The 15,516-nt window shown below is 45.2% G+C and overlaps 1 long non-coding RNA gene across 1 annotated transcript; it reads left to right on the top strand.

Moving 5' to 3' along the window:
* Positions 1 to 10,982: 10,982 nt before the first annotated feature.
* Positions 10,983 to 15,286, top strand: LOC309844473. The gene is made up of 3 exons (XR_014300723.1): positions 10,983 to 11,453; positions 13,129 to 13,188; positions 14,961 to 15,286. It is a non-coding gene; the product is annotated as an uncharacterized lncRNA (long non-coding RNA).
* The last annotated feature ends 230 nt before the right edge of the window (positions 15,287 to 15,516 follow it).

The raw sequence follows: 15,516 nt of genomic DNA, 5'->3' as shown, positions 1-15,516 counted from the left end.
CTGGCTTGTCTCAAATCACAAAGCTGGGCATGAGCCTGGAAGGGACTTTCATTCAGACTTGCTGCCTCTCACTCAGACTCTCCTCTCTCTCCCCACCCCACAATGTGAAGGCATTGCCTCAGGCATTTTATGATCTTTGAATAATGGAGCCTGTTGAAGATGAGTGGGAAGTTCTAGCCTTCTTATCCCATTTTGTGTTCCTATCAGCATCTGCTAAGAAGACACCCAAAGCTCTCAGTATCACTCCGTTGTAAGGAATGTTTAGAATTGAAGTGCTGGTCTGACGCAATTAAAAGCTTCCAGAAGGCTGTTATGGCGCCAATTATTTACTTAGCGATAGCAAGCTATTTAAATTTCATTATGGAGTAGAAAATAGGGAGATAAGAATAAAAATATGGTCGGGTCGTCCGTGACCTCAAAACCCCTGCTTCTTTGGTTCATGAAAGATAGCAGAAGCAGAACATTCTGATTCAAGGATCGTTTTTGTTAAATTGTGCATTCTCTTTAAAGGAAATTGTTTCTTAATCTCTTTGTGGGCTGCTAATGGGCCATTTATCGGGGCATTCCAAGGCAAAGAGAGTCTGGGCCAAATAGGGCTGCTGGTCTGGGGAGGGGTCACTCTGTATTGCAGGTGGTTGGACAAATGACAGAGTACCTCCCTGCCTTGAGCAGAATGACGTTTATCATTGTGGGATCCCAAACATCCCCCATCAGCAAGGCAAAGAAAGCAATGTTCACTCCCTCATTCTCCTGACTCCTTTTTATGTATATCACTTCGATTGTTGAGACTCTCCTTTCTCTTCTCCCCCCCCCCCCCAGTCTCCTTTCAAGGCCATTCTCCAGGGTAGTTAAAAAAAAAATTATTTGAGAAAGAGAGAGTGTGGGGGCACAGGCGAGCGTTGGGGGTGGGCGGTCTGGAGGGTGAGGGCAGGGAGGAGCAGAGGGGGCACGGATCCCAAGCAGAAAGGATCTGGATCAAGGGAATGTCAAAAGAACACTTAACAATAGACACTTAAATATATATATATATAGTATATATTTATATATAGTTATATATCATATATATAAAAGGAATAATTTGCTTACAGCAAGACTCACCATGTTTAGTGTATAATTTTATGACTTTAGCAAATGAATAGGGTTATATATCAACCACTGAAATCCATATATAAAACAGCTCTTTCTCTCCCCAAAGTTTCTTTTTGTCTCCTTGTTGTCAGTTTTTTCCTCTTTTCACCTCGGGCTCCTGACAACCACGGAGCAGTTTCTTATCTTCATAGTTCTGCCTCCTCTAACAAGTCCTACGCGGAATCATGGGGTCTGCAGTCTTCTGAATCTGGCTTCTTCTACTTGGTGTAATGCATTTGAGATTCATCTGTGTTGCTGCTTGTGTTAGTTCTGCTGAGTGTTCCATGGTGGGTGTACGTTCCTCCCTTCACAATACATAGAGGACACTGGGGTTTTTTCCAGTTCTCGGCAATTATCAATAAAGCTGCTATAAACATTTACATACAGGTTTTTGTGTGGAATCATGTTTCATTTCTTTTGAATAAATACCTGGGCATGGTATTGTTGGCTTGTCTGGTAAGTTTATAGGAACTTTGTTTAATTTTATTGGACTTTAAATGTTTAAGTTTATAAATAATCTTTTTTAAATTAAATTTTTTTTTTTACTTAAACCATTACATCAAAATGCATTAATTTAATCATTTTTTAAAAAAGATTATTTATTTATTTGTCAGAGACAGAGGGAGAGAGAGCGAGCGAGCACAGACAAAGAGGCAGGCAGAGGCAGAGGGAGAAGCAGGCTCCCTGCCGAGCAAGGAGCTTGATGTGGGACTCGATCCCAGGACCCTGGGATCATGACCTGAGCCAAAGGCAGCTGCTCAACCAACTGAGCTCCCAGGCGTCCCAATTTAATCATTTTTAACTTAATGAAAGGGTATCCTGCTGGGGTAATCTTTTGTGGGATTTTTTTTAAAAACTTAATTTCGTAATTTTTAGATTTATTCCTATTGTGACATCTGTGAATGTAATATTCTGGCACATTCTGTTGATAGGCATTTGGCTGTTTCTAGATTTTTCTGAAGTTTGGTTTTACTACTGACATCCTTGTATGTGTCTCTTGTGTTAGTTATCTATTGCTGTGTAACAGTATTACCCCACACTTCATGGTTTAGGATAACATGCATTTGTTACCGGGACGTTTCTGCGCGCTGGGAGTCTAGGTAGAGCTTCTCTTCTACTTCAAGTCCTTACACGCTAACAGTCAAGGAGTTATGCAGGCCCGTGGGCTAGTCTCAGGGCTTGATGGGGGAAGGGCTTCAAGCACTTTCAGGCTGTAAGGGCCTATTTAGCCAGAGTGATTCCATCTGGTTAAACTATGACTTTGAATGACTTTGTTGTTTATACAGTAAAACTTAAACTGTCCCTGTCCCTCTCTCCCCCCAGGGGACTTACTTAAAAACAAGTCCCAGAAACCAATCCAAGGTAACAAAGCCCAAATACAAGGGTGGGTCAGGCCAGGTGGAGGTATCCAGTCAGTGGGGGGCGCATACTGTCTCCCTAGCTACCAAGGAGTATAGGTCCCGCCTTTTGGGCGCCAATTCTGACCAAGGTGGTAGGCTAGTTCAATGATCTACTATAGGGTAAATCATAATTCAATTGGTCACCTATGTGTGACCTAGCATGACTATGCAGCTTTCTCTGTGTGTTACAATCTCATTGGTCACCAGTGCATGGTTAGGCCCAACCACATGGCCTTTGCCCTTAAAAGCTAGTGTGTAATGCAGAGAGAGGTTGCCTCTTTGCAAGACACAGCCCTGGCTGGTCAGTTTGATTCTCGATGCTTGGCGCAAAATAAAGCTTTGCTTGACCTTTGCTTTGTATCAGTCTCTCTCTTTTGACCATGGACCCAACAAGGCTCCTGTGGTTGCTGGTAGGATTTGTGCCCTTGTAGGGGGTCAGAATGAGGGCCTCAGTTTCTTGCTGGCTGTCAGTCAGACGTGGCCCTCAACTTCTCCCTAGCACAGTCACTTCATCAAAGCCAGCCACGGGGAAGCCCACTTGCATGACAAATGTTATAGTCTTGTGTAACAAGATCACACCTTTCTCACTTTCTGCCGATTCAAAGCAAGTGTGGGTCCTGCTCATATTGGAAGGGAAGTGATTGGCGGGGGGCAGAAGCATCAGGAAGCAGGCATGGTCGGGCCACTTCACAGTCTGTTGGCATCACTCATTCTGTGGGGGTGTGATTTTTCCTTGGGTTTACAGTTGGGAGTGGAATTGCTGTGTCTGAGGGAAGTCTTCTATTCCTAACAATGCTCTTTACTTAAAGACTATTTTCTGGAATGAATATAGCTAAGTCAGCTTTCTTTCAGTTAATATTTGCCTGATACTCCATTCTTTTATCTTCAACCTTTGCAAATCCTTATGTTTGAAGTACATCTCTTGTAAATAGCACATAGCAGAATTTAAAAAATAAAGAGTGCCTGGGTGGCTCAGTCAGTTAAGCATTCTGCCTTTGGCTCAGGTCATGATCCAGGATCCTGGGATCAAGTCCCGCACTGGACTCCCTGCTCCTCAGAGAGTCTACATCTCCCTCTCCCTCTCCCCCAGCTCATGCCCTCTCTCTCCCTCACTCTCTCTCTCAAATAAATAAATAAAATATTAAAAAAAATATAAGGTGATTTCCACGTGCAGCCAAATTTGAGATGCTGTCATCATCACAAGGAAATAATTCAGGAGTTTGAAACACAAGGGATATGGAACTAACTTCCAGGGGTCAGTTGGTTCCCCCATGTTTTTCTTTTCTCCTGGGCACACCTGAACCAATCTCTAGGTCTTAGCAGGAGGGGTACTTGCACTATTTGCCACCAAGTGATGCGGGAAGGGCTGGGGGAGACAGGAGCAGAATTCCACCAATTGATCTGTTCTACCTTTTGGCAACTTTGCTGGACTGGGTCCTGCCCCAGACAAAGCCAGCACTCCACAGACACCAATCCCAAACAGCCCCTGTAAACAAGGGAGCTTCTCACAACTTACTCTTTACTTTTCTATTCTCATGTTGTGGATGGGGCTGGAGGAGTGGAGGTGGGGAGCCCGCAGTCATGCTAGTTCAACATCTTGGCCTGAACTGGGGCTACTTACTGGAGGCGCTATCAATGGACCAGAGGTATGGCCATCCCCTGGGAGCTTTTAAGAATGCATGCTTTCAAGCCCCACCCGGGACCTATAGATTCAGAGTCTGCATTTGAACAAGATCCCCAAGTAATTCTCATGTGCATTAAAGTTTATGCCTTACACAGCATAGACACTGAATAAATATATTTAAATTGAATCAGGCACCTTTGTGACCAAGTACCTCCGAGTTTGCTAGGTCCTGTTATGCCCGCCAAATGTTGATTTTGGTTCTTTGATTTGAGCTTTCTCTGCCCTAGGCCAGATTTAATCAGTGTTGGGTTTGCCTACCATGCAGATAGATTTTTAAAACAGAATTCTTTAGTTTAAGAAAAACAACGCTCTAGTAGCACCATCTACCTCTAGGTTTTAGCACTCATTGCTGTTGTAATTTTATATTTACTGGCGTGAAGAGCTGATTGATGTCTGGCTCCTGCATGGTATTATAAGCTGCAGAAAGACGAGGAAGGTGTCTGACTTTATTAGCCATTGTCTCCCTAATGCCCACCATGGTGGGTGGCATACAGCAGGTGCTTAATAAATATCAGTCCAATGAAAAAAATGACTTGAGCACTTGTAGGATGGTTGTCTATTGAAATACATATGTATATATTTGGGGATGTTTCTTCTGATATTACTATTTCTCATCATTACTATTAAATTTAGCTACTTGAAGTTTTAAAGTCTTATGTTTATTTTTTAAAGAACTTGAATGCATACTGGAATTTAAATAAATGCTAACATTTAATATTGACTAATTTCTTTTTTTTAAATGTTTATTTTTAGTAATTCCTACACCCAACAGGGGGCTTGAACTCATAACCCCAAGATGAAGGGTCATATGCTCTTCCGCTCTTCCGACCAAGCCGGCCAGGTGCCCCAGTATTTACTAATTTCTTAATTCAGTGTCTACATTGTTTTGCATAAGACAAAACAAAAAAATGTCACCTTCAGGGACTTTCACATCTCCTTGGTATTCTTAGAAAAGAACACAAACATTATATGGTATAAAAAAGCAAGGGAGGTGTGGGGGTCATGGCATGTGCCGAGAATGAACCCTATTTGGACTGTTTCTACTTCTCTTTCTCTCCTTTATTTCTTTTGTTGAGGCCCAGGACAGCAGCCTAACCATGTAATACTGAGTTTACTCCTCTCCCTTCTTGGTCCTCTCTGCCAGATTTTTTTTTTTTTAAAGATTATTTATTTATTTATTTGACAGAGAGAGATAGAGAGAGATCACAACTAGGCAGAGAAGCAGGCAGAGAGAGAGAGGGAAGCAGGCTCCCCAATGAGCAGAGAGTTTGATGGGGGGCTCGATCCCAGGACCCTGAGATCATGACCTGAGCGGAAGGCAGAGGCTTAACTCACTGAGCCACCCAGGCACCCCTCTCTGCCAGATTTTTAAAGAGGTGCTGATTGTGAGAGAGTCCTGCCTCTTCTAGGACCAAGAGAAGGGAGAGGGAAGGGTGCACTGGCTTAAGAAAAGCATCTGACAAAAATCCAACTTTTTATTATGTAAGGCACGTAAACATGCATTTGAATAAACTCTTTACAGACTATGAATATTACATTTTATCCGTAAAGATAGAGCATGCGTTCCATTATGCCAGATACTGATGTCTTTGATGGCCACAGTTCCCAAAAGATAGGTGGTTCCCCCAAACATAATCCAGTTGACAGAACTCTAGATGGGGGGTCTGCTTTCCCGTGTGTCCTTTTTTTTTTTCCTCCCCTCAACAAGCCTGATTACACACACATAATCGCTACATGTGCGGTGGCGTGAGACAATTAAAAAAATTAGACTTTTAAAAGATCTTGCCCAGCTTTTCTCTGGAAAACTTGAAGTATCTTGCTTTAAACTTGGCAAAGCTAAAGACCAAAGTGATGTCCATGATCAGGGAAAGTCTGATTCATAATCGAACACCATTATGGGGCCAGTAGCACCACACATGCTTTTTGCTTGTCAAAGGTGATGAAAGATATGCAGAGGGCCCAAATCAAGCAACATAATGAGAGCACCATGGAAATGATTTTGTTTTGAGCATTGCTGAGTTTTAAAGTGCAGTAATTTATTTCAAGTTTTTCATTAAACATTGAGTTGTCAATTGTGGAGACTCTTTTGAAAGCGCTTAGTTTTTAATTCCTCAAATGTGCATTCATCTACCAACTGTAAACCTTAATGAGACATTTGGGGGGCTGCACTTTCATTTATTCTAATTAGTCGCTACTTTCAAGATCAGTTGCAAATTCTTCATTTCATGAATGAAATATCAAGAAAAAAAATAGAGGGAAAGAAAATAAAAGAAATTATTGAGTTCCGGATGAAGGCATTTATTTTTTTCTGGAGAGTAATTATGAAACACAATACAAACCTCATCGAATTTCATTTCTACACATCATTAAAGAGCTTCTGGGCCAAACAATGACCTTTTGCTGAAGAGTGTGTAAAATTTACTAGTGTGGAAAAAATGATCATTGGTTCAGGGAGGACTTTGTCACACTCCTACCTCCCCCACTCTGTGCTCACCACCCCCCCCTTTTTTTTGGTAGAGTTGGGAAAATGAGCAGATTAAAAAGAAAACCTAATTTCACCAGCAGAGGTCACCCTTTCTCCTTTAACATTCCCAATAAATGGTTTCTCAGCAGTGATTCCTTAGTCCAAAGAAATGCAGGAGCGTTCAGCTGGAAGCAGAGCCAGAGGGCTGGTGGAAATATATGCACCATTCACACTGGCTGCATCTTCTTGCATAAGCACTGTTGGAACATATTATCTACCTGGACTTTTAAATAGACAACTTGCATACAATACAATAAATGTAATAATCCTACTCTTTAGTTCATCTACTTCATTAACTATTATTCAGTGCTTGCTGGTGCCAGCTCAAATTCTGCCCACTTCTCCGACTCTTGGACCAAAGAGTAGGTTTTCATAAACCCTCTGGAGGTGACGAGTCCTCAGGGAGAAACCCCTGGTGAGTTTCTGCCAGGGAAAGAGGAAGAATTAAGTTGGACAAGGACTGACCAAGCCTGGAGCCCAGCACCAGGTACTGGAAGGGAAGGTAGAGAGGAATAGACCCCAGTCCCGGCTTCTGCTTGTGGTTTTCTTTTGGAAACAAAAGCATCTGTTTGTAGTTCGTTTGAAGACTAACATTGGGCTGCAGAATGAAGTTCTAGCTGGATTATTTATGAGTGTCCCAAGAAGGGGTCAGTCCATGAAGTATCATCTAGAGACAGTCAGGGGTAGGTGAGTGATGGGATTGCCTCCATCCTATTGCCTTGGGCAGAGTGGGGTGGAGGTGGAGGGTAGCACGGGTCTGGCCAAATAAAAAAATGGGAATTCCTTTTCTCTTCCTCCCTTTATGGGGGAAATAAAAGGCATTCTCTTGGGGTTTCTGGGAAAACTGGGCTTATTGGTTTTGCGATGGATGGTGAAGATCGTTTCTAGATTCCCTCCCTCCCTCTCCTTTCTTTTCTTTTCTCCTGTAAATCAGAGTTTTAGTTGGCATTGTAGAAGGTTAAAAATAAGGTGGGTTTGGGGATTCTCTGTAGTTGCTGCTCTGCCCTTGAGCTCCAGGTAATGCAGCTCCAGGGCACAGAGGATAAGGGAGTGCTTCCTAAACAGAACTGCACTTATCCCTTCTGGGGAGCAGGGTAGCTGAATGACCAGTGGACCTCCATCAACACAGGTGAGTGATGCATCCCAGAGAGGAAAGTTTGCTTGTGTTCTTGACATCATGTTCTGGGGTCTTCTTCTTTCTGCTCACTGGGCTTCTGGCTCTCCCTGCTGGTTTTGTGCAGAGTCACTTGCTAACCTGCTCCATGTGCCTTGGAGAAGTGTACAAGAGCCAGCCGACACTGTGGCTAAAAAGGCAGGAATATTGCAAGCTGATTTTTAAATCACTGGTAGCTTGAGATCGCCTTAGTGGGAATATTTACAACATAGAAATTGGCAAACACCACAAATCAAGCCCCCCCTCCCCCTGCTGGTGTACCCATCTGTCACAGCTTCAGGCCCTTCCGTGTACTGGTTAGAACATGCTCACATCACATCATTTTTTTTTTTTTTTTTAAAACAATGACACCCTTTGGAATTTTTTGATGCAAATATTTATTAGGAAAAAAGAGAAAAATAGCCTGACTTCCTTCTCCTCCTTCTTCAAAAGCTTTGAGACAAAAGTTTTTATCAAGTACAGATTTCTGCTCTTAATTTTAACCAGAGATTGTTCAAAAGACAGGCAAGTTGTCCCAGCTTTCGAGCATAGTCGGATTCCTTTTCTTTGCGCACACACTAGCCCAGTGTCCTTTTAAAATCCCCCATTTTCCTCTTCCTGCCTCCACTGGCTTCCTGAGGGTAACTGTTCCCTGAGGTAGTCCCTACCCCAAGGCTTCAAACTCTTCACTGGTCCTCTTTGGCTCAAGAAGCCAGTCTAGCTCTGCAGGCCCACCTGGGCTGTCTGCTCTCCTCTGGTTTGTGAGGAACGATGGCTGTTTCTGATTTTCCCACAGCATCATCCTCTTATTTCCTGACAGGTCAAATCTGGACTCCATGGCGTTGCACCTGGACTCCTGGCAGGGCTGAGGCAACATTCGGGAGGGCGAGTAGAATCGTTCACTCATTGCCTGCCTTGCTCAGACCATGAACTCTGCTCCTACCCACTCTGGGGAAGGTACAGCTGGGTAGGTCTAGAGGCTGCATGTTCGAAAAAGGCATGTGGATTCTAGAACCCTCGGGCTAGAGGTACTGTGAGGAGGTTGCCCCAGCCGTGGTGGGGGTGTTGCCATGTTTAGCACCATAAACCCAGGGCCTAGAAAAGTAGTTAATCCTCATTTGTTGACTGACCTGTTTTATCTCCCTACCTCAGGCGAAGCATATTAGTAAACTCGGCTGTCATAACAAGCCCCACAGATAGGGAGCTTAAACAATAGACATCTATTTTCTCATACTTCTGGAGGCTAGGCAAGAAGGTTCTGGAAAATTTGACTTCCGGTGAGACCTCTCTTCTTGGCTTATACATGGCCACTTTCTCACTGAGATATCCTGATGTTCCTTCCTCTTCTTATAAGGACACCTTATTAAGATTAGGGCCCCACTCTATGAGCTCATTTAACATTAATTACTTCCTCACAGGCCCTATCTCCAAACACGGTCACGGGGTAGGGCCTCAACATCTGAACCCTGGGGGAGGATGATACAATTTCACCCATAATAAATGGGAACTGGTTCTGTTTTAAAAAATATTTACAGAAAGAAGAAATGCCCTCACAATCTCCCTGAACTCCCTCTTTCAGATTCAACAACTCTCTTTGGGAAAGTCTCCCAAAGGAGAAGGAGACATGTGGCTTAAATCCTGCTCCATGCAGAGTGAAGCCATTGTTTCTTCTGGCTTCCAGGGGAGAGGGCAGAGAGTGAATCCTAATTCGGTATATCTGTGGTTTCTATCTGTGTATCTATACTTATCCCTCAAATTTTATCCACTCAAAATTAATTTTTATTCATTCAAATTTAAATAATAAGCATGTGCAGTAATCTAAGAAGAGGCAAATGGAGCCAAGTCAAACAGTGATGGGGCTTTGTGACTCTCCAAAGTGAGAACTTTAATTCCTTAAAAACCCTAATAACACAGTGGGTTTGAAAAATCACTATTACATTATCCCTTACCCTTCTCTTCAACTAATTCCTTCTCCAATCCTGATGCTTCTGCTAGTTGCCGAGGACATAAAATAAATCAGGGTGGAAGCCAGACACCATGCCTCTTTACTCTTTATTCCTATTTAGTTTTTCCTTATAAATTTGGGTTTCATGCCTCTCACTTTGTGAAGTAAGTTGTTGTTTTTATCCAGTGTTGTTAGGGGACTGGAGAGTAGCAGTGGGAGCTGGTGAATGGGAGCTGGCAGGAGGGTGGCATTGGAAAAAGAAGTTCAAGGCCAAGTCCAAGGCTACTCTTCTGTGCATGCTTGCATTTAACAGGAAACTTCTGGAAGCAAGATGATTGAATGCAAAGAAACCGAGTGCTTATGTTAAGGGTTTCAGGCAGGTCTGTGAGATATTTTGTGGGGGTGGTGGGACTTTGCTTAAATCACACCATCAAGACAAGCTCCTGCCTTTACCCCTTCCGCATTAGAGAGTAGCCCAGAGAGCTGGGGGGAGGGAGCAGGGCCAAGACTCAGCCAAGGTGAGGAGCTGGGAGACACACACACACACACACACACACACACACACACCCACACCCACACACACACACACTCCCTTGTCTTGAACGGGTTATTACCTGGATTTGGGGTTACTCTGCCTACGTGTGGTCCCAGGTGCAACAGGCTTGAAAGGAGCTGGACCTGGGCCACATCAGGGGTGGGGCTGGTGGTTGGCAGCCCCAGGGTGGGACGTCCCACTCCCCGTGGAATCCTGACTCTCAGGGCTTAAGAGCTGGGAGGCACCTGAGAAGCTCGTTGAGTGTAAGCCTTTCATTTCACAGATGAAGTCACTGAGGCCCCAGAGGGCTCCACCCTCTTTCTGGGCTTGTCAGGGGGCACTTAGGAAATACATGTTGACTTGACACGACCCACTGTGAAATAGGCGTAACAAAACTCCCCGCATGGCAGCTGGGTTGGGCTGCCAGCAGCTGGGAATGATTCTCCCACCGCTGGTTGAGCCTGAGCGGCGGGGGAGGAGCAGCGGGGCATTGTGGGAAGTCTGAGGGCCCAACCCGAGCAGGGGCCGGACGCCTCCCTTCACAGATAAACTCGGGTTTAGTAGACTCTCATTAAGCCCAACCGCATCTCGGGTAACATGCACGAACTGAGGCCCAGCGAAGGGAACCCATTTGGCTGGTGCATTGCAGGCGGACGTGGGCTTTGAAGCCCGCAGGCCGGCTTCCTGACCGGTGTTCTACCAGCAGTGCCAGGGAGCCTCTCCTGGCAGCATGTCGCTCATCTGGCATCGGCTGTGTTTTTTGGGCGCAGAGAATACGGAGACTCTGATGGAGGGGAGGCAGGGGAGTGGGGGCAGGGAGCAGCGAGAGACGCAGGGCGAGGCGCGGCGAGGCCAGCCGGCTATCCGGGACGCCGCCATTTTGTGACTCAAGATGGAGCGCGAGTTAGCGTCTCACGGGCGAAACAGAACCGTATAAATTAAACCGGCAACGAACTGTCTGCTGAAGGTGTGAACAAGGCCGGTAAATCCCTGGGAGCTTAGGAAACATCTGCTCCTTACCTCGAAGGCAGAAACTTGACCATAAAGCAGAAAAAGCCAGGACTGGAGTCTTTCACTTTTTCTGGTGGGATAACGATGGGGCCCAACCTTCAGATAAACTCTATAGCGGGGGTGGGGGGTGGGGGATTTTGTGAACTGCAGGCTAGCTTCTCCCCCTCTGCGGTTAGGCTGGAACCTTCCCGCTGTTGCCCTGCCTCTCTCAGTTCTTCAGTGACCTTGGGCTGTTGTCATGCAGTCAGGGAAGGGAGTCTAACCTGGTCAGGGGCCACGGCTGGACCTCAGTGAGGAGTGGGCATATCGGAGTCAGCAGAGGGCAGAACAGGAATCTGGAGTATGGGCAAGTCACCAGGCCCCGGTCACAACCCCTGGCCAGAGGTCTCGGCCTGGGTGTGGGTGTGGGGGCCTGGTGATGGTGGCAGAGGGGCAAAGGGCAACCAAGAGTCGAGGTCAGGAATCCAGGAGATCAGAACTGGGTTGTTAATCTAATGGCCGGAATTTTGGACTCACAAGAGCATGAGGAAGCACCAAGACTGAGGCCTAACATGTGAGACGCTGACTTCCAGCAGGGTCTTAAGCACAAGGATGGCAAATAGGTGATGATCTTGTGTTTGCGGATCCCAGCTGAATGGTGATGGCCATGTGAAGTGTGGTATTTAGGAGGGTCAGATCCTGGGGTTGACAGGTGCTATGTTCATGGGTGATGTCTGCCACAAAGAGGTCAATGAAGAACTGCCTGGTGCCACATAGTTTTCATTCCTACTTTGATGGCCTCTCCTAATATTATTTCATCCACCCCAGGTTTGCAGCTTTTTCCTCTATGCCCAGTTCACCCATAATCTTTCAGAGTTCTGGACAGGTGCTGTGCTGCTGGTCCACACCATGGGACTGCCTTAGAGATGAGAGAACTCTTTTCATTTTCACCAGGAAGTGGAGTATAAGACTTGTTCTCCTGATGCACTGTTAGTTTCAATAGCAAAGGGTATTGCTTGTATGAATTCTTTCGGCAGAAAATAATAGTTTCAAGGGTTAGAGTTTGTGCCTAGATGTAGACCACTGTCTGTCATGTGGTCATGTGTCCTGTCTCTTATGTTCTCTCAGAGGAGCATAAGCAGCCTGGGGATCTAGTGGATGGTGATTAGTGAGGAAGCAAGGTGATCCAGGCCATGCTCCTTGCCCTACACGGGGATAAACTCACACTTTTCCAAATTGATAAGGAGTGGCTGTGTGGGGCCACCTGGCTGGGTCATTCAGTTAAGTGCTTGCCTTCAGCTCAGGTCATGATCCCCAGCCTCCTGGGATTGAGCCCCACATCAGGCTCCTTGATCCTCCCTCCCTCTCCCTGCTTGTGCTTCCTCTCTGACAAAATCTTAAAAAAAAAAAAAAAAAAAAAAAAAAAAAGGAGTGGATATGTTATAAGCAGCTGATAAGTGAAATGAACTCTGTGAGGTACAGCAGACCATCACAAGGCAAGTATGACCCAGTCCTTGCCCTCTAGGGGCTTCTACTCTAGGCAGTATATATGGCAGTGGAGTGAGGAAGGATGGGTAGCAAAAATTGTATAGTTAGTAATAAAGGAAATGGCTGGTGACAAGGACCAGAGCCATGGACTACTTAGTGCTTTTGGTCATGGTTGTGTGGACACAGTTGTGCTTTGTGGGGATGGGACCAGGGAGAGAAAATCCACATTTCTTCTTCATTTCATCTGCACACATGAGATTGATCAGAGTTTGAACTTTCAGATTCCCCTCCTCCCTGGGGCAGGTGTCAAAATCCACTCATCTAGGACACTGTGTTTAGAGGTAAGCACCTGGGATTGGACCTGGATGTTTCTCTGACTGCCTCATAGCCTGACTGGGCAAACGACTTTATCTCTTTGAGCTCCAGTTTCTTCCTCTTTTTTAAGTCTTTTATGTCTTTTTTGCCATCTAATAGGATTAAAAAGCCTTAACATGTATGAAAGTGATTTTAGATTATAAAATCCTCTACAAATGCAAAGGCTTATTATTGTGACCTTAAACACAAATAATTGCTAGGCACAGAATGCATACCTCTTGCATTAAAATCCGAAAAATGGGGTCTCCTTGAATGGGATGCTCACTCCATATTTTATTTAACCAATCTAGAATCTAGGGTAGTATTCTCTTCTTTCACTATTTGATGACACCGCGCTCCCAATCAGTGGTGAAAACCTTTGAGCCGTTTTAGCAAAGGCAGAGAGATTTCCCTCTCTCTGGTTGCCCTATGGAGAGAAGGCGTTTGCCTTTTAAGATGGATGACCAAGTGAAGGGCGCACTCTTGGATTGAAAACCCGAGCAGAGCTAACTGGCTCACAGACGCCTTGCTATCTTGGTTGGTTCTTGTTAACTCACTGGGCCAGGGGAATGAAGGAATTACAAGCACTGAGGTTGGTTGGTTTGGAGCGTGCTTTATTCCAGCACGTGACTCCCTTCCCAGTAGCATTACCAGGACTCAGTTCTTGCTAGCAGGCATTAGAGAGTTTCACTGCAAATTCTGTTTAGCTAATTTGGGCAGAAAAGGGTATTGTCCCGTTTGAGTCAAAGACTGCAATTTGGAGCAAATGCACTTTGAGCTTAGCTCACATGCTGTGCTGGTAACTTGTTTTAACTTTTCATTCTTATAGTTAGGAGGAAAAAAACCCCCACAAGATTTCAAATGTCATTTGCAGTAATGATTAGCTTCAGTGAGGGAGTCTATCTATGGCTATTTGCTTCAAAGCTTTAATTGGCTGATGCCTGTATATTTGATCATTAACAAAATGGTCTCTTTTCTATCATGTTAATAATTTGGTTTAATAGAAATGCGGCTTTGATTTCTTCCGGGGCTATGTTGCTATTTTTCTGGCGCTGAGAAGTGTTGGTTTAAGATTTTGCCACATACAAGGCATGGCAGAATTCCATCTTGGAAGTCTCCAAGCTTGGGCCCGCTCAAAAAAGATGGGACTAGAAGGAGTATTTTTGGCCCAGGTGCAGGAAGTAGTTTGTTTAGATCAGACCAAAACAAAGAGGTTGGCTTATGTGGAAATTTTATACCTGTCCCACATGTTCTAGACACTTCTGAGAAAACAAACAGTTCCGTATTTGCAATTACAAGGTCAAAAAGCCACATGTTGGTCCCAGTGCCAATTTAGCGGAGTCCTCAGACCGTCAGCGCTGATATTGTTAAGTAAGAGTATGTTGTGGCCACTTAACCAATCTCCACACCTGGAAAAAATAAAAAATTCAAGAGAGCCAGCAAAGTGAATTTGAAACCAGAGCAGGCTCTAGTGACGGTGTTCAGATTCAGAGCTCCTGAGCCGTCTCTCCATTCCAGGCTTGAAGGGATATTTACAAAGCATACGTCATGATGGGCAGAATTTCCTGAATCCATATCTCAGGTGCAGGAGTAACACTGTGCAACACCCAGTGTGGACCCGCAGTCCTCGAACTATATTCTCAAGAAACGGTGTCTAGTGACCATGTCATCTTTTTCTTCCTTGTCTGTCTTAGACCAGCTGTTTCATCTCCTGACATTCAATATGCTCCCCTCTCTCTCTCTCTTTTTTTTTGCCCAGCTCTGTCAGTGCACCAAAGAGGCTCATGAAGGGGACCAGCTGCCCGGATGCCAGCAGGAGCTGCTGCAGCTACAGATTTGAGGAGCACACCTGCACGGAGTTGGTGACAGGGGATTTGTGAGGGAAGGGCGTATCATGCAACATCAGGGCTCTCAAGCCAGAGGGATGGATGCCTCCAGGGTGGCAAACTGGATACCCTGCTGCTCACCTGGGGGTCATGGGATCACACCTGAATTTAATTAGTCAAAAGGATTCCAGGAGGAGAGTGAGTTGGTCGTTTAGGAATGAAATGATTAGCTGGCTGTAACAGTTCCTAATAAACAGATTGTCCATATCAGTGACGTCTGTTCAATGAGCCACAAGTGGGTGCCGTCCCTGGAGCCCTCATGCAGGAGGGGGTGGGATGACGGCATCTCTAAGAATCCTGTGAAGGCTGTGACTAAATGGGATCCCCGGGGCAGAAGAGCATGTAGGGAAGAGTCTCTGGGGACTCTAGTCGGAGAAGGTGGGCAAGATCAGAGGAGCACTGGAGGGAGAGTGAGAAGGAATGACCCTG

The sequence above is a fragment of the Mustela nivalis genome (assembly GCF_964662115.1).
Source record: "Mustela nivalis genome assembly, chromosome: 11".
Lineage (NCBI taxonomy): Eukaryota > Metazoa > Chordata > Mammalia > Carnivora > Mustelidae > Mustela > Mustela nivalis.
The sequence above is the reverse complement of the archived record's forward strand: the minus strand, read 5'-3'. Positions and strand labels throughout refer to the sequence as shown.